At 37.6% G+C, this 22,631-nt stretch overlaps 1 long non-coding RNA gene across 1 annotated transcript in view; it reads right to left on the bottom strand.

The window, feature by feature from the left end:
- Positions 1-4,026, bottom strand: part of LOC123599144 — a 54,874-nt gene extending 50,848 nt beyond the window's left edge. The window contains exons 1-2 of the long non-coding RNA XR_006713000.1: positions 3,805-4,026; positions 2,573-2,785 (exon numbers count right to left, since the gene is read on the bottom strand). This is a non-coding gene — a long non-coding RNA (uncharacterized LOC123599144). The remainder of the gene's footprint in view (positions 1-2,572; positions 2,786-3,804) is intronic.
- Between the last annotated feature and the right edge of the window lie 18,605 nt (positions 4,027-22,631).

Raw genomic sequence — 22,631 nt, 5'->3', positions numbered from 1 at the left:
GCTGGGCTGGAAAGATGACACTGAAGAACTACAAAACTCTTATGCATCTGCACTTGATGGGTTAGATTGCTCTGTCTGGACCCTCTTGTCTTGCAATTTCCTTCAAACTAGATTCTTTCTTCCAGGTGATGGTAACCTGATGCACGTGAGACATAATGTGATCACAAAACATTCAAATCCTACAAAAGCTTATTGTTTTTCTAAACTATATGAAATATGGAAGGGGATTCAGGCATACAATAAACATGGTGATTTGTAAAAACAAGTTAGAAAGTAGTGATTTTAATACACATAAAATCAAAGATGAATATAACCAGAGGTAGAAAACCAATGAGAATCTGAGGGTCATAGAATTTTGCTATATCAAGAGGAGAAACAATATTCTCAGGAAGTAAATATTATTATTAGGTATTTTGCCCCTAGAACCTAAAGAAGTTTATAGTGATGTATCTTATTCCCAGAAATTTATAAAAATAAGTCACATAATTCCCAGAAAATACAGTTTTAAAATCACCTTTACGGAAACGAAATACTTACAGCAATTATTGCCAAAAGAAGAATTTATAGCCTTGAGTGAAAATTTGGAATTTAGATTTTTCTTTTTCAGATAAGGAGTATTTCTAACAATTCTTTGATAGGCTCGAGGACTCTATCAAATTAAAATTTTAACCTTTTAAAACAGAAGAGATCTTTCTTTTTATTGTGCATAGTTCTTAAATGATGGTAAGATTAGAAAAGAAGATCAAACAGAGAACAAATATCATTTTACAGATATAATTTTTTATTACCAAAAATAAATGGACTGTCTGATCTAAATTCTTTCAGAAGAATGCCCTTTGAAAGATGCACATACAGCTGCTACTGGTCTGTAAGAAGCTCCCCTTTTGAATCAGAGAAAATTTTATTGTCCTCAAGATGGTGTGTGGTTTTTTCTTTTCCTAATAGTCCTTTTATTTCTTTCTTGCAGTTGAAGATACTAATTATTATAAGCTAATACACTCAGATTTTTATAAAAGCAGATGTTCTGAGTTTTAAATTCAAATTATATTGTTAAGAAGCATCTTTTTACTCATTTTTCTCCTCCTTGTCCTCCCTCTGCCCTTTATTCTATTTTCAATTCTTTTATTATTCACAGATCTTTTCATAGATTTCCGTCCTTCAGAAGATTATGGTCTTCCAATGTTAAACCACTTAAATCTGTCCTTCTAATGGAAATGCTTTTTTTCAGTGGTTAAGAAACACATTGCTCTTGACATGACTGAGTCTAAATTTCCTCCCTTGTTTTTTTATGTAGCTTTTATTTTCTCACTGTCCACATTTTCCCCCAAATGCCATTTTACGGTTTGCTTTTATAATAACATGGCCAATGTTCTAATACCTGTTGTTTATCTGATTTTTTACAGCCTTATAAAGCACTTTCATTTCTTTGGTTTATTTATTACATTTTGCTTCTTATAAATGTATTTGTTAAAACTTTTTTTTCATGTGGAAAATGAGTCATAAATGAAGCATAATATTGTTGTAGACTATCTACTGCCAGAAATAGTTTTCTTTTAACTACTTTCAGAATTATATTAATCCTGGAGGTTAAGTCATTTCTGAAATATATTACTCCTGGAATTTAAAGCTATAAAGCATTAACTGTTATCATATTTTTTCAAACTAGAGTTACTTTAGGTAATGACATATTTCTTTCTTTCTTTCCTACAGGCTATTAGGGCTATTACCAGTTTCAGTTTGGAAGAACAATGCCAAGATTTTAGCTTCTTCAAAAGGTAAGTATTTCTTGGGGGACATCTCTGGCTATACATATGTGATGGTCACACACTGGATCGCTTTTAAAGTGAATGCTGGGGCGCCTGGGTGGCGCAGTCGGTTAAGCGTCCGACTTCAGCCAGGTCACGATCTCGCGGTCCGTGAGTTCGAGCCCCGTGTCGGGCTCTGGGCTGATGGCTCAGAGCCTGGAGCCTGTTTCCGATTCTGTGTATCCCTCTCTCTCTGCCCCTCCCCCGTTCATGCTCTGTCTCTCTCTGTCCCAAAAATAAATAAACCTTTGAAAAAAAAAATTAAAAAAAAAATTAAAAAAATAAAGTGAATGCTAAAATTATGAATGTAACATTGGTATTTTTTATTCCCAGCAGGATTATCTTCTTAGTGCTAAAAAGTAGTATCCCTTTAGTGAGGAAAAGTAAACATTAAGAAAATTTCTTATAAAAACAAATTACTATAGTTTAATTTTCACTAAATGAAGGCAGAACAGAGTGAATTTTAGGCTGGCTGTAATAATGAACACAGCTGGTGATATTTCAGAGACCTTTTTTGTTATGCAGAAATCTCTCTTCAGACACGTGAGACACTGTGTCTATTACTAGAGTCAGTGGGAAATGGAATTAGCCATGACGATGTGTTGACCTTAGGATAGCACTTTAATTTTCATTTTTCTAAGTACTTTCTCTTATTTTACCCTCATAAGAATTTTCTGAGGTAGATGCTGTGTAAGAAATTATGCTTAACCTTAGCTTAAAACACTTATTATCTCCAATTCCCGAGGGGCTGGAATCTGGAAACATACCTGATTGTTTCTGGCTCAGGGTCTCTCTAGAGTTACAGTCAAGATGCCAGCTGGTGCTGTAGTCATCTCAAGACTTGACCAGGTCGAAGGATCTAGTTGCAAGTTCACTTTCATGGTTATTGGCAGACTTCACCTCCTCACTGTCTGTTGGCCAGAGACTTTAGTTTCTTGCCATCTGGGCCTCCTCATAGGCTGATTTAATGTTAATGGCAACTGGGTGATTCCAGATGAGGGACAGACAGACAGAGAGAGACAGAGAAGGAAGAGGAGGAGAAGGAAAAGGCATCATCATCTAAGAAGCCGCAGTCTTTTTAATAACCTAATCTCAGAAGCGACATACCATTACTACTGTTGTATGCTGTTGGTCACAGACTTACCATAGTACAATGTGAGAGGGGGCTACAGACAGCTGTGAACTCCAACAGGTGAAGATCACTGGAGACCATTTGGGAGGCTGGCTCCCACAAAAGGCAATGGGGTGTTATAAAGCTGAACCACATGAGGGCCTGGGAAACAACTGCCTTGTTGTAGATCATACACATAATTTTGTGGTTTTGAATGTGGCAATTAATTTTCTACATGAGAAGCTCATGCTCTTCACAAGTTAGTTTTTTCCCCTATGATCATCGGTTTTTACATGATGATAAAAATGTGCCAGTTAAAAAATTAAGTTACTGGACTTCATGAGATGTTTTTCAATTTATGACTGCTAGTTTTTCAAGCAAAGAAAGTGAGGCTTGCTGCACATGTACCTTTCCTATCAGCCATACATTGAACTAGGGCACCATTTAGATGGAAAATGTAATGCCTCCTGTTTAATTTTGGATCACACTCTCTTCCCTAGTTTCATTTTATGTCAGCCACAGCAGAAGTTGTAAGATGGGGAGTTGTGACTGCAAAGCCCCTTTATGTCATGAGCACAGAGAGTTCTACGAGAGAGTAATGTGGATGGTGTCTTTGAGAAAGCTTAAATGTGGTTAAGGTTTTTATTTACAAAGCAGTAAGTGAAAACATATGTGGTAATCATCAGGCAAATTTTCTGAATTATTGTTTAGCTATTAAACAACCAGCTCATGTAACTAGGAACTTAAAGTAATCAAATTGGTCATTTACTATTTTCCATCGTAAGACTGCTATAATCAACACACTGTGTTAGTCATTGTACTTCCTGCTAATTACTGTTTATGACTCTTCAGCATGGCACTCGTGGTCTTCTGAAATTGGATATTTACCTCTTTCAACAGCTCCCATTCCTCAGTTCCTGTGATCCGTGTTTGATGATTTTTAACATTGAAAGGATTTTCACGTATCTGTATTCCTTGCCATTTTTGTGCATGCATTCAATCATCTGACAGGTGCAAAGCAAATGCCTGTGCCAGGCACAGGACTAGATGATAGGAGACAATGAAAAGAAGAGACCGGTTCCCTCCAGCCATGGGCTTCTTATCTCTCTGTGGGAGATATTCCTGAAGAAATAATTACAGAAAAACTTATAAATTATAATTTTTAAAAATTGGATGATAGAGGAAGACCGGGGCTTACAACATAGTACAAGGAGTGGGGAGTCTAACCTAATGTGTATGGGGGAAAGGCAGTCTTCCCTGAGGAAGTTTATAATAGCAGGAAGCTTCCATGAGGATGCACTGGCAGACACCTAGGTATGTTTAGAGTTGTTGTTGTTGTTTTTTTTTTTTGACATGCAATTAACTTAAGTGTAAACTCTACAGCCAACTGCAAAGATATTATGTTGCTATCCTTTGAACATTATTGTAAGTGTTTAAGCATTGGCAACTGTTTTTGCACAAGCTGGTAAAAATAAAGCATGAATTTAAGCACCGAATTAAAGATAACTTTATATACTTTGTTATTATAATTAATGTAATTATTCACACATTTAACAAACTCTTGTTAAATGTTGTCTCATGATTGCAAGAGTGACCTTTGGAATCAGATTTGAGATTGAATCTTCACTTTGGCATTACTGTTTTGCGGAAGAAGCTGGGGCTCTTTTAGACTTAGTCTATCCATCTGTAAAATGGAGACAATAATATATACTTTGAGAACTGTTGAGATAACGTGGACAAAGTACAGGTGACCCTTACACAGCATGGGTTTGAACTGCATGGCTCCACTTACATGGGGATTTTCCCCAATAAATACAGTAGAGCACTCTAAATGTATTTTCTCTATTTTCTGATTGTCTTAATAACATTTTCTTTTCTCCAGCTGACTTTATTGAGAGGAAACAGTATGTAATACATATAATATACAAAAGATGTGCCAATCAACTGTTTATGTTATTGATAAATTCTTCCAGTCAACAGTAAGCTATTAGCAGTTAAGCTTTTAGGGAGTTGAATGTAATGCGCAGATTTTCGACTGCACAGGGCTTGGCGCTTCTAACCCCCACACTGTTGGAATCAACCGTATTTACTAACAGCTGGGACACTGCTGGTCCTCAATACATGGTAGCTATCATCATCATCATTATTTAGAGCTATCATTATTTGCCAGGGTTAAGGATAAACCAGATAAACTTAAGCCATAGTAATTGTTCCATAATCCAATCGTGGAAATGCCATTAAAGATTCAGTATCTTAATACAGAACTTTAGGACTACATTTGTAATTATGATTATCCAAGAATACTGGACTACTGTATGCTCTGTAGAGAATGTGGTAATATATTCTAATTCAATAATTAGAGGTATTGAAGAACCACAGGTTGTGCATAAAAGAACAGGAAATGACTAAATAGTTTTGATTTTGGAAACTTGTATTTATGGTTATGCTAATGTATGTAATTAGAAACTACTTAGTGAAAACGGGAGCAGTGGGAGTTGGTGGGGAGAAGGAGGTGGAGGCTTAGAGAACACTGTCAGCCCTGCTAAAATCTTGGCCTTCATAGTGTTGGTGACAGACGATGAAAGGTGGTAAGCAGAGGTGTGGCATGGGCAAATCATGTTTTAGATGGCTTGCCTGGGGAAGGGGTGGTGGAGAATGGCCTGAATGGGAAGCAGAGAGGCCGGTTATACATGCCTTAATAGGCTAGGTGAAATTTGCTGAGGAACCAAACTGGTGAGGAGATTACAAAGCATTATTTTAACTATTATTTTATTATTTTAATAAAACTGAGAAATGGTGATGACCTGAACCAAGATAGAATTAAAATGAATCTTTAGGAGACAAAATTGGAACAAGGTTTTGATGAACTGGATGGAATAAAGGAAGGAGGGGAGTTGAAGGAAATGGATGACCCAGAGATAGCAATAGTATTGACAGAAAGGCAAGGGCAGATTTGGAAAAAAATATATTTCAAGGGTCAAAATCAGCCAGACTTGGTGATTAAGTGGAAGGGTGGAGGCAAGTAAAAGACTTATGGAGACTCCAGGGAGGTACCACCTTTTAAGCAACGGAGTGTATCTAGAAATATATTTGGAGGGGAAGTTTATAAGTTCTGCTTTAATCCAGTCTGTTGACTTTGAAACGCTTATGGGACATCCAGCTGGTTACAACAGGTAGATGCTGGATGATGTGCAGCCATCCTGAAGATATGTGTTTGAAAGATATAAACAGATACGTGACAGCTGACCATGGGTGAAGGACATCTCTTAGGAAGTATGGATTGAGTAGGAAAGCAGTGCGCCCTTAACTTCTCCCATGGCCTTATTCACCAAACATGTTTGTTGACTAAGACACGTCTTCCAAATGGGTCCCCTTTATTACGTTATCTCACGCCAGGATCCTGATTCAGGCCCTTTCTCTCTCTGTCTCAGAGAACATCCTCAGAGAACATTGTCTGTCCCCAGTTTCCTTCTTTAGTGCCACTAGAATTTTCTTTCTGTAATGAAAATCTGCAGTCATCGAATTTGGTGATTAAAGTCTGGTAGTGTCTGTTCACTGTGTACAGTGCGTAAGTCCCACTTCGTAACATGAAAATACAGGCTCATCTCATTCTGCACCTTCCGATGTGCCCAAGTCCTCACCAGATACAGCACCATCTCCAGAACACATCATATATGCACACTACGCAGTAGAATCGCGAGCTACTACCCAGCCTTCAAGTTCCACTCACGAGCCATTCTGTGCTCTGACCTTTTCCCTGACTCCTCAGTGCTCATCCCACTTCCAATCCAGCCATGTAGGTATATGTGCACATCTACATCTGTGTCCACATTTGTTCACATTTTTGTGAGCCCTTTAGAGATAACTGCATTATCTTTTCATCTTGCTATCCCATTGCTGGCCCTTAAAACTCATCCAGCACTGGGGCGCCTGGGTGGCTCAGTCAGTCGGTTGAGCGTCCGACCTCAGCTCAGGTCATGATCTCGCGGTCAGTGAGTTCGAGCCCCGCGTCAGGCTCTGTGCTGACAGCTCAGAGCCTGGAGCTTGCTTCGGATTCTGTGTCTCCCTCTCACTCTCTGCCCCTCCTTTGCTTGCATTCTCTCCTCTGTTTCTCTCTCTCTCTTTCTCTCTCTCTCTCTCAAAAACAAAACAAAATTCATGCAGCACTTAAACGAACTTTAACCATAACTGAAGCTTAAGTTGTAATTGGTGATTCTAAATAATATTAACCTTTTCCTGAAAAAAAGAAATCTCTTAGAAGAACATTAGGCACTTTTTATTCCTTAGTGACTAAGTAGAAAAACATTTTTTTCTCCCAATTATCTCAGGGTCATCTTTAAAAGAATGAAATGTAGGGGCGCCTGGGTGGCTCAGTCGGTTAAGCATCTAACTTCAGCTCAGGTCATGATCTCACGGTCCTTGGGTTCAGGCCCCACATCAGGCTCTGTGCTGACAGCTCGCACCCTGGAAACATGCTTTGGATTCTGTGTCTCCTTCTCTTTCTGCCCCTCCCCCACTTGCACTCTGTCTCTCTGTCAAAAATAAATGAACATTAAACAAAAATTAAAAAAATAAACATTAAAAAAATAAAAGGATGAAATGTAGTACCGAATAAGTTCGTGTATGTGCACACACACATAAATTATATAGAAAATTAACACAAAAATTCAGTAAATAAAAATAGCCCTTATAAAATAATTGTTATCACTTTCTCTTGTTATAACAATTATACATATTCACTGTAGAGAAAATAGAAATGATGCGCACATTAAAAAAAAAATGAAAATGACCCCAAATTATACCACCCAGAGTAAATGAGTATTTTTAATATATCTTAGAATTTCATTTACATGAAAATGTTCATGTGTTTTTTGAAAACTGGGATCACAACATGCATATCATTTTTTATTCTACTTTTAAAATTTGGTATTGAGATGTGAGTATATGATATCAGGAAACATTCTTCAAAAACCTAAATTTAGCAGCTTTGCAATATTTTATCACAGTGTCATTTCACAATGTGTTTAATAATTTCCCTATTCTGAGAGTTCGTGATGCTTCTGTTTCTTAGTTACAAAATTCGTTGCTGATTTCATTTCTTCACTGTCTGTGCTTTTTAAAAAACCCAATATACCTGAGGCTTCTGTTTGTAATGCACCAAAGAAACTGTTATGACAAAGATCACCAATAACCTTCTGATAGCTCAAATCATAGGATTCTTGGCAGCAACAGAGAAATAACACTGCATGCAGATTCTAGAATCGGGTCCGTGTGGGTTCCAATTCTGTATTTAGCACTTTGTTTGCTCATCTGTGAAATGAAGTTCATTTTTACAGATGTGCTTTACATAGGGTTGCTGGAGAATTAGATGAAACACCTGACAGACATAAGCACACAATGAGTGCTGGGTATAATTTTTGTTAAACTCTTGACCAGTTCATTCCTTTTGCAGTTCTCTCCTCCCTTGGCTTCCATAGTACTGCCTGATGGCACTTTGTCCGATTCTCTCCATTGATCATCTGCAAGGTTCTTCTGTGAACCTTCTTCTAACTTCACTTTACTTAGTGCCTGTAGATGACCCTCTCCCAGAATTTCTCATTCCTCTCTAGCTGCTCCTTTCCTGATCTTTAGCAGGATCATTCTCCTCTACTTATCTGTAGATGTAGACCCTTAGTGCAGACAGTTTCCTCTTCTCTCTCTCTCCTCTCCCCACCCCCATTCATTCATGCGTTAAGAATTCAGCTATCAGCTATGCAAAACTGATGCACAAACATTTACTTCTAGCCCAAATCTCTCCTCTGAGGTTTACACTCATATTTGATATTTGCTATCCTTTGACTATTATCTCCTCTTCACTTCTCAAAGGCACCAAAAGATTCAACATGGCAGAACAACATTTTGGTCTTCCCAGTCCTGCTCTTCTCTCAGTATCGCCTGAGCATCATCCTTAACCCACGTCTCCCCCATCCTCATCCAATCTGTCATCAAGGCATTGATTTCACCTACTGAATATTGCTTGAATCCACTGACTTTTCACCACCAGCATCCTGGTCCCAACTATCAGCATCTCTTATCTGCAATGTTGGTATCCCCACCTGTGCTCTCCACACCCCCAAGAGCACTCACAATGCTGTCTCCACCATCCACTCTGCATTTTGTCTATATATAAATCTGACTGGATCACACTCCTGCTGTAAAAACTCCCCCATCTTCTCAGTGTTTTGAGGATAAAAGGGGGGTGCTATGGATGGCAATCTCTTTAGCATCACATATAAGATATCCTCCCTCAGTGTGTCCTCCCATTTAGTTACACCCTTTACACCATGTCCTCCTCTCTTCCTCCCTCTTCCCCCAACTCCAATACTCAGTTGCTCAAAGATCCCATTTTCTTTTCAAGTCTTTATATATTTGTTTGTGTAACATTCGCTTGAAGTGCTTTTTTTCCCCAAGCCCCAACCTGCCTGGCAAACACCTAATCTTTATTGAAGACTCAAATCAAAGATTACCACTGTCTAAATGTCTCATCTAAACCAACTGGCCACTTTTTCCTCTGACCCATCTGTATATGGCTATAAATTTTCATCATACCATGTACAACATTTTATTGAGCTTATTTATTTAGACCCTATATCCCTCTACTAGAAAGTAAGCCCTGTGATGATGAGATTTAAAAGAACACCTAACATAGGGCCTGATACAAGGTCATAAGAAAGGCTAAACATCTATCCTATGCTTAGTATGTATCAGGTAATTCAAAGTGCTTTTACCCGTTTTAGTTCATGTAACTTTCAAACAGTCCTGTCAGAGAGGTATCATTAACAGATGGGGACGTGGACACACAGAGAGATGAAGTCATTTGCCCAAGGTCGCATGGCTGGTAAATGGCACTTTCAGAATTTGAAACCAGAGAAACTAGCCCCAAATTCCAGCTTTTAAGTACCTTCTTGTAGTTCCTTTTAGAGTGGGCATGTAAAAAAATCTTTGCAAAATGAATTAATGCATTTCCTTCCAGCAGAGTGTTTCTGATTGTCTTCCCTAACTGCTGAAAATATTCTTCCATTTCTGCTTAGGAAAGTATGTACACTTTTAGCATTGTGTTTAAGTTTTGGGTTTCCAATCTGTTTCTGTTTTCTTCATTGTGCAGTTTTCTCTCTCCTCCCCAGACGTCCATTCTTCTTTAATACTTCAATTTCTCCTTTTCTCCCTTTTTCTCTCTTTTCATTTTCATTCCATCTTACAGAAAAAATAGGCAATCTATTGGCTGCTTACCAGGAAGTTGCTAGTTCTGTCCTCCTCTCCTGGATAACTTTCACTGGTCTCTCTCCCTGGCCCTGTGTCCCCAGAGGCTGCCCTCTGTGACCTGCATCAACAAACTCCCTTGTGCTCTGGTTTCTGGTTGCGTTCCACCAATAGGAGATACCAGCAAGGAAATTAGGGATGGAAGGAGAGTGATACCACAGAAAATCCCTGTAAGTACCTCCTGCAAGCTTGTTCAGGATGGTTGGACTATTGTCTGAGTCTCTTGATACAGTTCACATTCCTATTTCCTGGTTTCCCTCACTACTTCTCTCCCTCCTCCTTCAGGTGTAGGGATGGGAACAGCTCCTGGCTGTTGCTAACTAAAAGAAACACCGTACTCTCACCTTTGTAATTTGAACTTTATTAAACTATTCAGTTTAGTGTACCATTTCTGTCCTCCTGGAACACTGACCGATAGACCCCATCATTCCTTTCAATTTTCCTAACAGGACTCCAAATTGATTTATGCATCTACCTTTCTGTCTCAGCTTATGTGCCTTGGGAAAAGATGATCACCATCTTCAAATCCAGGGTGAGATCTTTATTGGTAAAGGCCATCATGAAAATCTCTTCCCTCTTACTAGAAACGGGCCCAGAAAAACAGGCTTAAAATAATTAGGGTAGCTGATGACTGCCATCATGCCTCATGTGATGGGCACAGAGGTTAAGGTGTCCCCAGTCATACTATAAGGAGAAGTTTTATTTAATGGTTGAAGAAGGGCTTTTATCTCCTATCTCTTCTGCTGAACTTGAACAAAGAAGATGGCTATCTTAATTGTTGCTGGTAGCTATTTTGCAACCGTGAGGGGAGCCAGCCTGAGGACAAAATTAAACCAAAAAAGAGGTCCAACAGCATTGCCAAGACAAAACTGAAGACTTGATCACACCAAACCTGGAATCTGGCTTACTTCTAGATTCCTGTCCCATAAGATAAGATGTTTCTTATTTATTTATTTATTTATTTATTTATTTATTTTTTAAGAGACAGAAGGAGCGAGCAAGCACATGAGTGGGGTGAGAGGCAGAAGGAGAGAGAGAATCTTAAGCAGACTCCATGCTCAGTGTGGAGACCAACTCTGGGCTTGATCCCATGACTTTGGAATCATGACCTGAGCCAAAATCAAGAATCAGACACTCAGTCAACTGAGCCACCCAGGCACCTGAATGTTTGAGGAAATTCTTGATTCTTGCAGCATATCATTTCTAATGTGCTATGATTTTGCAATTGCTAACATTCATTGAGTGCTTACTATTTGACATGAATAGCACCGAGCACAATAAGCCACCAGGTAGGCGCTATTAACAGCCTCATTGTACACATGAGGAAGTTAAGGCTTTGAAAGTTTCATTTATTAGTCTTGCTCACATAACCATTAAGTGTTTCAGTTGCAATCCAAACCTGGGTTTGTCTGACTACGGCCTTCATCCTTCAGCATCATGGCACTCAGTTTGACACGCACTCAGTTGTAGACAACTACAGCTTGACCATACCTCAGTAACTCACTTCCAAGCAACTGAGGCATTGCCAGAAGATTTACCTCCAGATTACCTCATATTCTGGTAACAGAGATAAGGCATGTTGAGATACACAGTTCAATGTCAGGCAAAGGGTAACAGTAGAGAAACTCATGGTAAAAACTCAAGCACAGGGAACAAGCTGAAGGTGAGATTACTGTTCACCTAGATGATAACAATAGCAATTTATATAAATTATGCGAATGCATTGGGAGAACAATCAGGTATCAGCTTAAATGAAGTTCTAGGGCCAAGGGAAATGATTTGTAGATGATCTTACTTGGTGAGAATATGTGAATATCATATTTTCAATACAAGTTTTAAATAAAGTTTGAGATTATAAAATGCAATCAGGACACAGAGATTAAAATCCGACTAAATCAAATCAAAGTCTTGTGTTTGGCTTTTCTGACTCTGTGGTCTTTGTTTTAGCATTAATACATATGTGAGCTGAATTGAATTTCCAATCATGTCTGAACTATACCTTCAAAAGTCCCATCCAGGACTTTGTTTCATCAGTCTTGCATCCTCTGACAACAATTTGTATTTGTTCATAAACATAGATCTCTTGGTTCTGATTGAAACGATTTTTTTAAAGTGTTGAAAGGAGAAAAATGTTGGCCTGAACCAAGTGTTTGTCTTCATGGGGCTGCTGCTTAAGTGGTGTGACTGAATCAGATGAAGCAGCCTCATGTAGGCACTTTGACACAAAGAATTTCAGAGCCAAGTCTAATGACAGCATTTACTCTTAATATGGATGATGTGAGAACAGAAACATAATGTTTATTAGCAGCCCTCACTAAAACAGTAGCTAAAAGAAAGAGCAAAGAAGATGAAAACGGGAAGTACTCAGCAGAGAGCTCCCATTTTTCTTGTGAAATTAATTCACATTATAGGGTGTGCTGCCTTGAATGAATTTCCTTCCTTTTACACTCCCACTTAGCTTTCCTTTAAGTGTCAAATGAAGCGGGTGGTGGAAAATGCGGTGCACCAGTCATTTTGACATTCCTTTGCAAATTAGTCAGGCTTTGATAGTACAGGTCGGCTCTACCAGGCAGGGGGGCTTTCAGCTTTGGGAATCTGGCAGGAGTTCAAGAGCAACGTGTTGCTTTGAACTCACTTGTTAGCTGTGCAAAATAAACACCATCCACCTTGCAATAAAAAAGCATCAGCAGGAGAAAAAAGAGAACATTCTAAACCCCTCCCTTGAGACTTCAAAACCCTTGCTGGGGCTGCTAAATTAGGACAGGAAAAATAAGGCCCGCTTGTGAAAAGAAAGGAGGGGGAAAGAACTATTCTACAACAAACACACACAAAAATTACAATCACCGAGAACTAATTATGTTTTCATGATCACAAATGCATTGAGTCTGAAAGCTCACGGACGCATCCTGATGCTGCTATAAAATGTTTCCTGGCTAATTATTTGCCAGTACAACTGTTCACTTCCTGTGGTGGATTTATGCTAAATCCTGTTATTAGTCTTGCTCTGCAATTGCCATTGTCTATGACTGGAAGCAAGGCTGAAAGCCTACAGTCAGCCTTTTATTACACAACATTGAATGGAGATTTGACCCAATGTCCGACCACTTCCCCCCTTTGGTTTTTATGTGAGCTCGCTGAGCCTTTTCCTATAAATCACAGGGTTCCAATGAACTTTTACTCTTTTTTCTCTCCTTTCAACTCTACTACTTTGTGTGTGTGTGTGAGTGCACACTTTAAATATAAACCACACAATTTCTTTTTCTCTTCAACAGTAGTTAAAACCTTTCATCACACACAATTTCTACAGTTCTTGCTCCAAAAAGATATATGAAACCAATATTTGATGACTTGATTGAGTTCAGTGCTTGAAATGGGGAGCGGTAAAAATAAATACAACAAAGACATCACTAAAATAATTTACATTTTAGCAAGGATGTGCTCATAAATAAGTGTAATGTGCAAACTATCACAGTAGCTGTAGTATAAACTAAACACTTTCCGTAGAGATCCAGCTAAACATTTTCTAGAACAATTGATATGTCGGGCCTTATAAACAAATTTGACTATACCTTAAGTACAAATTCCCTTTCAGATAAAATTAACACTAATGTTGTGAACTATATGAGAAAATTTCACAAATATAGTTTGTACCTTTTTTAATTTTTAGTTTGTACTATCCTAAATCTCTAAGATACAAATGTAATAGTTTTGATTTGTGGTGCTACTGTTTTCAAGAATTTAACTACCATATTTAAAAGTTATTCTTAGATTTAGAAATCAAAGCTTAAAGATTTAAAGAAACTATAGATTTTTAAGACCAAAATAGATTATGGGAATGAAAAAAGTTAGAATGATAACAAGTCTTGATTACCAGATTATTTACTCCACCCCCGCCCCCAGAGTTTTTAATGGTTGCACGCATATCTTTGTTATTCACTCTTTCTTTAAAAAAAATTTTTTTTAATCAAAATCACATCTGCAAGAATTTACAGGAGTAATCCTTGGCAGCCTTTAAATTTTTTCTCATAGATCTTTTTCTAACATACATTTAGATAGCTGGTGTTAAAAACCTTGAGAATCTATCTTCATTGCAAATACCCTTTGTCCCTGAGATGACGTTTTTAGGAATCCATCCTGTTAGAAAAGTTTATCCAGAGGCACATGGATATGTACCCAAATATGTTCTTTGTTCTTTCTAGATTGTTTTTAATGATAAAGTACTGTAGGCAACCAAAACATTTACCAGTTAAATAAATTAGACCATAACCAAACTATGGGATACTACATATCCATAAAAGGAGGAGGAGGAGGAGGAGGAGGAGGAGGAGGAGGAGGAGGAGGAAGAGAGAAAAGAAAGAAGGCAAGAAAGGCAAAAAAGAAAACAGAAAAAGAGAGGGGTGGGTCTATGATACATGAAAAGATGTCCATGATCACTTTTGAATGAAGAGTTAGGTAGCAAATAATATGTATAGAAATATGTCATTGAAAAAACCTTAAAAAAGTGTTTGTATACAAAAAAGAGTTCTGGAGAGTTATGTACCAGCACATGAACAGGCCATTCCTAAGGACATAGAAAAGGACGTAAGCAGTTCATTGTCATTATCTGCCTAACATAATCTGGTAGTACTTGCTTTTTTCAGAAGGCACTGGTCATTTAGCAGTTTTTAAAAATAGTAATAATTAGGGGGAGAAGGCAAAATGGGTGATGGGCATTGAGGAGGGTGCTTTTTGGGATGAGCACTGGGTGTTGTATGTAAGCGATGAACCATGGGAATCTACCCCAAAAACCAAGAGCACACTTAACACACTGTATGTTAGCCAATTTGACAATAATTTATATTAAAATAAAACAGCTACCAGCAGAAAAAAAAGGAATAATTAAAGGCAGAGCAGCACAACAAAAAGAAAATGTGACCTAGACCCACACACACATCTTTGATTTGTGTTGGTGGTGGGTGTCAGCAAATCTTTCATTTCTTCAATAATATATTGATTCTGTTGTGTTAGAAACCCATAAGGGTAATATTATACTGCATGTTAACTAACTGGAATTGAAAGAAAATTTTATAAAAATAAAAAAAAAATTAAAAAAATAAGAAAAAAGAAAGAAAGAAAGAAAGAAAGAAAGAAAGAAGAAAGAAAGAAAAAGAAAGAAAGAAAAACGAACCGACAAGTGGATGTTTTCTGAGGACACATCACCTCTTGGAAATGGTCTGTGGGAACTGGCCTACCATGGCCCAAGTCCTCCTTCACTCCTTATTTCCTTCTAATAAAAAGTAGACATGGGTACTGAGATGCTGGCCGCATCTCAGTACCTGAGCTTCTGGGGGCATAGCCCTGACCTTCTGGGGGCTTATGAGTGTCTCCTTCACACTCAGAATGGGGGTCAGAAGGAAATTTGGGTAAACAGAGGTAAAGTTGCACCTCCTCAGTTCCACACCATACTCCATTTCTTCTGGAGCTCCTTTATGGTGCATGCACCCTTCCACCTCTCCACATATCCTCCCACACCCACACTCACTGCCCCCCTTTCCTCCTGTTTCTCTTCCAGTCCTGCAAAGTCCCTGATCTGATTCCCATGTTGAGTGTGTCTTGAGATCAACATCATTTTCTAAGGAGTCTATGACCCTGAAAAGAACTTGGGCATTGACTTTGAACCTTGACATTTTCTTATTTATATAACCCTAGATGTGAGGTATTCTTATACAAAGTTTAGATATTTTAACCCTCAAACCTGCCTATTCCAGGGTTAAGGTAACTTGTGTAATAGTATCTCTCTTATAGGTTTGTGTAAAAAATAAATGCTTACCATATTACCCAGCACATAGTGCTCAGTAAATGAAGAATGAAATAGATATTCATATAACAAATGGCAGCTATTGATAGTGGTTTTTTTTTGTTTGTGTGCCTTTTTTTTTTTTTTTTTTTTTTTTTGCTAAAATATATTTATATAAGATTCCTTGGGATTTTAGCAAACAAGTCTGAGGATCTGGTACTTTCTTTATTCCGTTTCTGGGGCCAGCTGTGTGGATTATATACTATACCTGAGGGTTGCATATTACATATATTACTCTTTATAAATAACAATGTCAGTGTATGCTCTTAGAGTTCATTTTTATGTAAAGTCACATATCTGAATCCCACTAATTGAACCAGGCAGCTTCTTTCCTAATTTCTTGAACCTTGGAAAGATCATGACCCCCAAATGTCTCCCAGTTAGGCTGCAAATAGCTTCTGTAGAATATTTCCTTGATGTTAAAATACTTTCTCTGGGAAGTGATAATGAGTGCCAGTGTATAAACCCATTAACATCATGGTAGGAGGTAGTTCATGAGATTAGCTAGATTTAGCAAATTAGAAACCAAGTAAAAAAGTAACATATTTGTCAAAATCCATTGCCCAGTAGGTGGATTTGTAGAACATGGAAGTATAATTGACAGACCAGGCTTGGAACCTGTCTATAATACTCTCTTGCTATATGACCTTGAGTCCATAATTTCGTCTCAGTTCCTTCATCGGGGAAAAGGGAACAATGATACCTACCTAATAGTGTTGCTGTGAGGATAAAATGTGAAAGAGTTTTTTTAATCATAGAAGGCACTTGGTAAATATTAGTTACTTTTTTGTTCCATGGAGACCAGGGCCTTGCCTCCTACAAAGGCTTGGCTTTGATTCACAAGATACACTCTTGAGAACTGATTATATTCCGGACATTAGAATAAGTATGAGAACACAACACATAAATGGATGGATGAAGAAATGACTGGATGCATTTAAGGAGCTCATGTTGAGTAGGACAGCCAGATGAATAAACACATATTTATGCATTAGTGTGATAGGAGCTATGGGCAAGCACTTAACTCGGGTGCAGGGAACACAGACTCAGGGAAAAATATTCAGAGGACAAGACCTTTGAAAATAAAGAACTATCCAGAAAGTGAAAGAGAAAAGAGAGAGTCAGAATATAAATAGAGTGAACCATATGACCAAAGTATCAAATTGAAGAAGAAGAAGAAGAAGAAGAAGAAGAAGAAGAAGAAGAAGAAGGAGGAGGAGGAGGAGGAGGAGGAGAAATAATCCTGATGCTTTGGGAACACCAAGAACAGGTAAAAGGGAAATCAGTACAGGATGTGGCTGGTATTGGGCTGAAGTAGACTTGGATCATGTTATGAAAGGTCTTATATATCATGTTAGGGATGTGGGGTTTTAAACTGAAGACACCGAGGAGAGATCATTATGCCAGGGAGTGACAAGATCTGTTTTGAATTTTAGAAAGATCATTTTGAGTATGGTGGATGGATGAGAAAGAGTTGAGTGAGGTCAACCTGATAACTGTACCTCCAACAGTGGCCCAGCTCAATGATTCAGAGACCAAGTCAGAAGAAACATGAGAAAGAAAAAAAAAAAAACAGGCAGTGAAAGTAGGGATGAATGAAGAAGTTAGAGGGGCACCTGGGTGGCTCAGTTAATTAAGCATCAGATTTCAGCTCAGGTCATGATTCCACAGTTCTTGAGTTTGAGCCCCGCATCAGGCTCACTGCTGTCAGCTTGGAACCTGCTTCAGATCCTCTGTCTCCCTCTCCCTCTGCTCCTCCTCTGCATGCACTCTTTCTCTCAAAAATAAACATCTAAAAAAAGAGAAAAAAATTCACTTATAAAATAGAGAGATTAATATGTATAAGATAGAGGGAGAAAAGAGATAATTTGCAAGCACTTCAAATATCCTCATTGTGAAAGCTCAATTATGTAAATTTAATGTATGGAAATACCATTATTCCTAGCACTGTGATTTGATTACTTGATTTTTAGAATATAATTTTCCACTTGAAATGTAAACATACACCATGAAATGAGCTCCTTTAAAATGCAAAGTTTAAGTTATGTTTGGTGGAAATCATTTTCCTTTGTATAAAGCAAACAAACAAAATTAGATTCTGCCTATCATATATCCCTGTATCCACTAATTCTCTGTGGAGAAGTTGACAGAATTAATTTGTTAGAAATTGCTTGTAATTGCTTTGATTAATCATTTATATGCCTTGAATTTATTTCCAGCAACATATTAAAGAGGGCAGCTTCTACATGATATTATCTCAAAATCATCATCATCATCATCATGTCAATCAAAGGAATCCTTTCTCAACTCACCGCAAAGTTCTGTCTAGTCACCTCATACCATTATCATTCATTGGGTAGCAACAATTGTTTTGGTCACTGAGGAAGCAGCAAAATGTATAGGGCCCAGTCTTTTCCCTCAAAGGGATTATAATCAATGGGGATTCAGAGAAGAGGTCAGAAAACTTTTTCTGTAAAGGGCCAGATAGTAAATATATTTTGTGCTTTGTGGTCAAAGAGGCAAAATGAAGAATATTATGTAAGAGAGGAAAATTTTCCACAAATTTTGCATTGATAACATTTTAAATAATAATAACAACAAAGTGTAATTTTTGTAATATAGATCTACTAATAAGAATATAATTCTTTCTTGGGAAGTGATAGCATTTCCTTACTTATGGTTCAATGTTAGTACAAAATTAGTTCTCTATCATCAAAATTGACTGTAAATATTTATATGTTAATGCTGATTTGTAAAATGTGTATGAGATTTTATATATTTGCCTTTATTTATTTATTTTTATTTTTCAAAGATTTATTTAAAGTTTATTTATTTTGAAAGAGAGCGAGGGAGCACAATCAGGGGAGGGGCAGAGAGAGGGAGAGAAAGAATCGCAAGCAGGCTCTGCACTGTCAGCACGGAGCCTGACGTGGGACTCCAACTCACCAACCATGAGATCATGACCTGAGCCAAAACCAAGAGTCAGACATTTAACCAACTGAGCCACCTAGTTGCCTCTATATATTGCACCTTTAAAAATGTCCTTTCAGACAGATAGGTATCCATTAGCATCTGACTTTAATTGAGCATAGTCATCATTTGGAAGGCATTTATAGCATTCTATTAGATTCTTCTCTTGATATTTGCATTTTAGCAAGTGATCACATTATTAGTTATTAATTTCCACTTGATTATTAATTTCCACCTGAACATTGGAAGCTCCTCAAATGTACATTTATTTTTTTTTGACTCAAGTAATTATATTTTTTTATTATTTTGTATTTTCTAAATGTCTTGCATAGGCAATATACTATTTGAATGTTAGAAAATAGCCAGTAATCCATGTAAAAGACAATTGAAGAAAACTACATCATTATGTGCAAATAATACGTCCTGTTTTTCCCACTGAGATGTAGGGACTGTAGCATTACACTAAACACTTATTTATTTATTTTTGTGTATGTATGTATGTGTGTGTGTCTTCTTGGTTTTTTTGTTTTGTTTTCTATTCTCAAGTTAGTTAACATACAGTGTAGTCTTGGCTTCAGGAGTAGAACCAGTGATTCATCTCTTACATATGACACCCAGTGCTCATCCCAATAAGTGCCCTCCTTAATGTCTGTCATCCATTTAACCTACCCGTCACCTCCCACCCCCATCAACCCTCAGTTTGCTCTCTGTGTTTAGGAGTCTCTAATGGTTTGCCTTCCTCTCTATTTTTATCTTATTTTTCCTTCCCTTACCCTATGTTCATCTGTTAAGTTTCTCAAATTCCCCATATGAGTGAAATCATACGATATCTGTCTTTCTCTGCTGACTTATTTTGCTTAGCATAATACCCTCCAGTTCCATCCACGTTGTTGCAAATGGCAAGATTTCATTCTTTTTCATCACCAAGTAGTATTTCATTATATATATACCACACCTTCTTAATCCATTCATCAGTTGATGGACACTTAAGCTCTTCTCATAATTTGGCTATTGTTGATACCACTGCTATAAACACTGGGGTACATGTGCCCCTTCATATCAGCATTTTTGTATCCTTTGGATAAATTCCTAGTAGTGCAATTGGTGGGTCATAGGGTAGATCTATTTTTAATTTTTTGAGGAAATTCCACACTGTTTTCCAGAGTGCATGTACCAGTTTGTATTCTCACCAACAGTGCAAGAGAGTCCCCCTTTCTCCACATCCTTGCCAATATCTGTTGTTTCCTGAGTTGTTAATTTTAGCCATCAAATGCACAGTTCAATGGATTTTTGAAATATGAAAATTTCCTTCACACTTAAATCATGTTTCAGAAATGTTATTGGAGGTCAGAAAATATATCTACTACACATTTGTGGAGGAATGGAGATCTTGCTCCTTACTTTAACCTTTGATAAAATTGGAAAGTGAATCAAGTAGCTGGACATTGCTTGTGATTCAGATAGTGTTAGTTTTTGTCAAAATGACTTTATTGCAGCACATGTTTCTCATACAGTGCTGTTTGGCATGGTAATTTTAGGTTGAATTCATAAAGAAACAGCATCAAGTCCACAGCAAAAGCTAACTTCCAAGGCCATTCAGTGTTTGAAAACAGTGGTTGAAGGCAATTCTTCTCATTCATAAAAATTTTAAAGTCTTGACCCTGAGTTGCACATAAAAGAAATCACAACAAAACTTTCTCACTGCTAAACCACTGGGTTTCTGCATTATAGGGCAAGTCAGAATATTCATCTCCTATGTATGACAAAAATTCATAGAAGTGATGATGGTTAGCCCATAAGAGTAAATGAAATTTGTTACTGACACTATTGGTTTGGAGCATATGGCAGATTGATTTTCTGCAAAGCCCTGCTGATGAAATAAATACAATAAATAAAAGTGGGATTTAAACACTTTGCATTTAAACACTTTCTGCCTTCTGTCGACTAAATCATTTTCTGTTCTGTGCACATTTTTACCACTATTAGTTTTAACACATCTTAGCAAATTCCAATTCAGGTTGTACTGATTTAGTGTTTTCTCAACATATTTGAAAGTATTTTAACCTATAGTTGTTATATGCTAACTCTTCATAGGGGTTGATTCTTCAGTCACCTCTGAAGAACTCCATGTTGCCTCCTCACGTAAAAAACAGGGCGCAGCATCTTTAACATCTATCGATTCATCAAAAGCCAAGGAAAATTATTCAAAATCATTTGATTCATATTTTATTTGGCTATTGATGCTGCCCTCAATATCCTCAATTTTTTGAGTAAATATTCTTAAATAAGTTTGTTTTCTCCAGACATGTTTCTTTGGCTATTATGTCAAAGTCAGTTTATTTACATCACCATCAATAAATATGTTTACTTGCATGGCTAACAAATACAACGTTTCTGGTTGTAGCTCGGCATAGTACTTTATTTTGTGAAAAAAATCTGCTAAGATGAGACATTTTGTTTTAACTTTTCTAATTTTCCGGTCCTGCTCTCCTACAAGTTGAGAATATTGTAATGAGTTCTTGGTCTAGAAGTGTTGAAACATATTGTATTCTTTTAGTACAGCTATGTTGCCTTTGCATAAGAAACACAATGCTTTGCCATTTAATTTTAAAAAAAAATTTTTTTAACGTTTATTTATTTTTGAGACAGGGAGAGACAGAGCATGAACAGGGGAGGGTCAGAGAGAGGGAGACACAGAATCTGAAGCAGGCTCCAGGCTCTGAGCTGTCAGCACAGAGCCCGACGCGGGGCTAGAACTCACAGACCACGAGATCATGACCTGAGCCAAAATCGGCCGCTTAACCGACTGAGCCACCCAGGCGCCCCTGCCATTTAATTTCATGACAAAATAATCCATACTCATCTGTGCCTTAAACGTGTGACATTCAAAGTCTACTTGTATTTTGTTGTTTTGATATGATGGATTTATGCTGATAATAAAAATCAAGGTAAAATGACTCAGTACAGGGATATGTATGACACTTGACATGCTGTTGAGTTGTAGCCATGTCTCTATTATTTGTACTGTGCTTCGTTCCACTGTGAAATGAACGAGTTTGCCACAACTACTCAACTGTGCCTTTGTAGCATGAATGCATGCAGACAATATTGAGTTTTTTATACTATTTTTAAGATTTTATTTTTTGGGGGCGCCTGGGTGGTTCAGTCAGTTAAGTGTCTGACTTCAGCTCAGGTCATGATCTCGCGGTCTGTGAGTTCAAGCCCCGCATGGGTCTCTGTGCTGACAGCTCAGAGCCTCGAGCTTGCTTGGGATTCTGTGTCTCCCTCTCTCTCTGCCCCTCCCCCGTTCATGCTCTGTCTCTCTCTGTCCCAAAAATAAATAAACGTTGAAAAAACAAATTTAAAAAAAAATAAATAAATAAACAAATATTAAAAACAATTAAAATAATAAATAAGTAAAGATTTCTTTTTTTAAAGTAATCTCTACACACAACCTAGGGCTCAAAGTTACAACTCTGAGATCAAGAGTCACACACTCCACCAACTGAGCCAGCCAGGTGCCTCCTTCCAGACAATATTGAAATTAATGAATGTAGCTGTGTGCCAATAAATCTTCACTTACAGACACTAAAACTTCACTTTCATATAA

This window comes from Leopardus geoffroyi, chromosome A1 (genome assembly GCF_018350155.1).
Source record: "Leopardus geoffroyi isolate Oge1 chromosome A1, O.geoffroyi_Oge1_pat1.0, whole genome shotgun sequence".
Taxonomy (NCBI): Eukaryota; Metazoa; Chordata; class Mammalia; order Carnivora; family Felidae; genus Leopardus; species Leopardus geoffroyi.
This window is presented reverse-complemented; position numbering and strand designations above follow the sequence as displayed.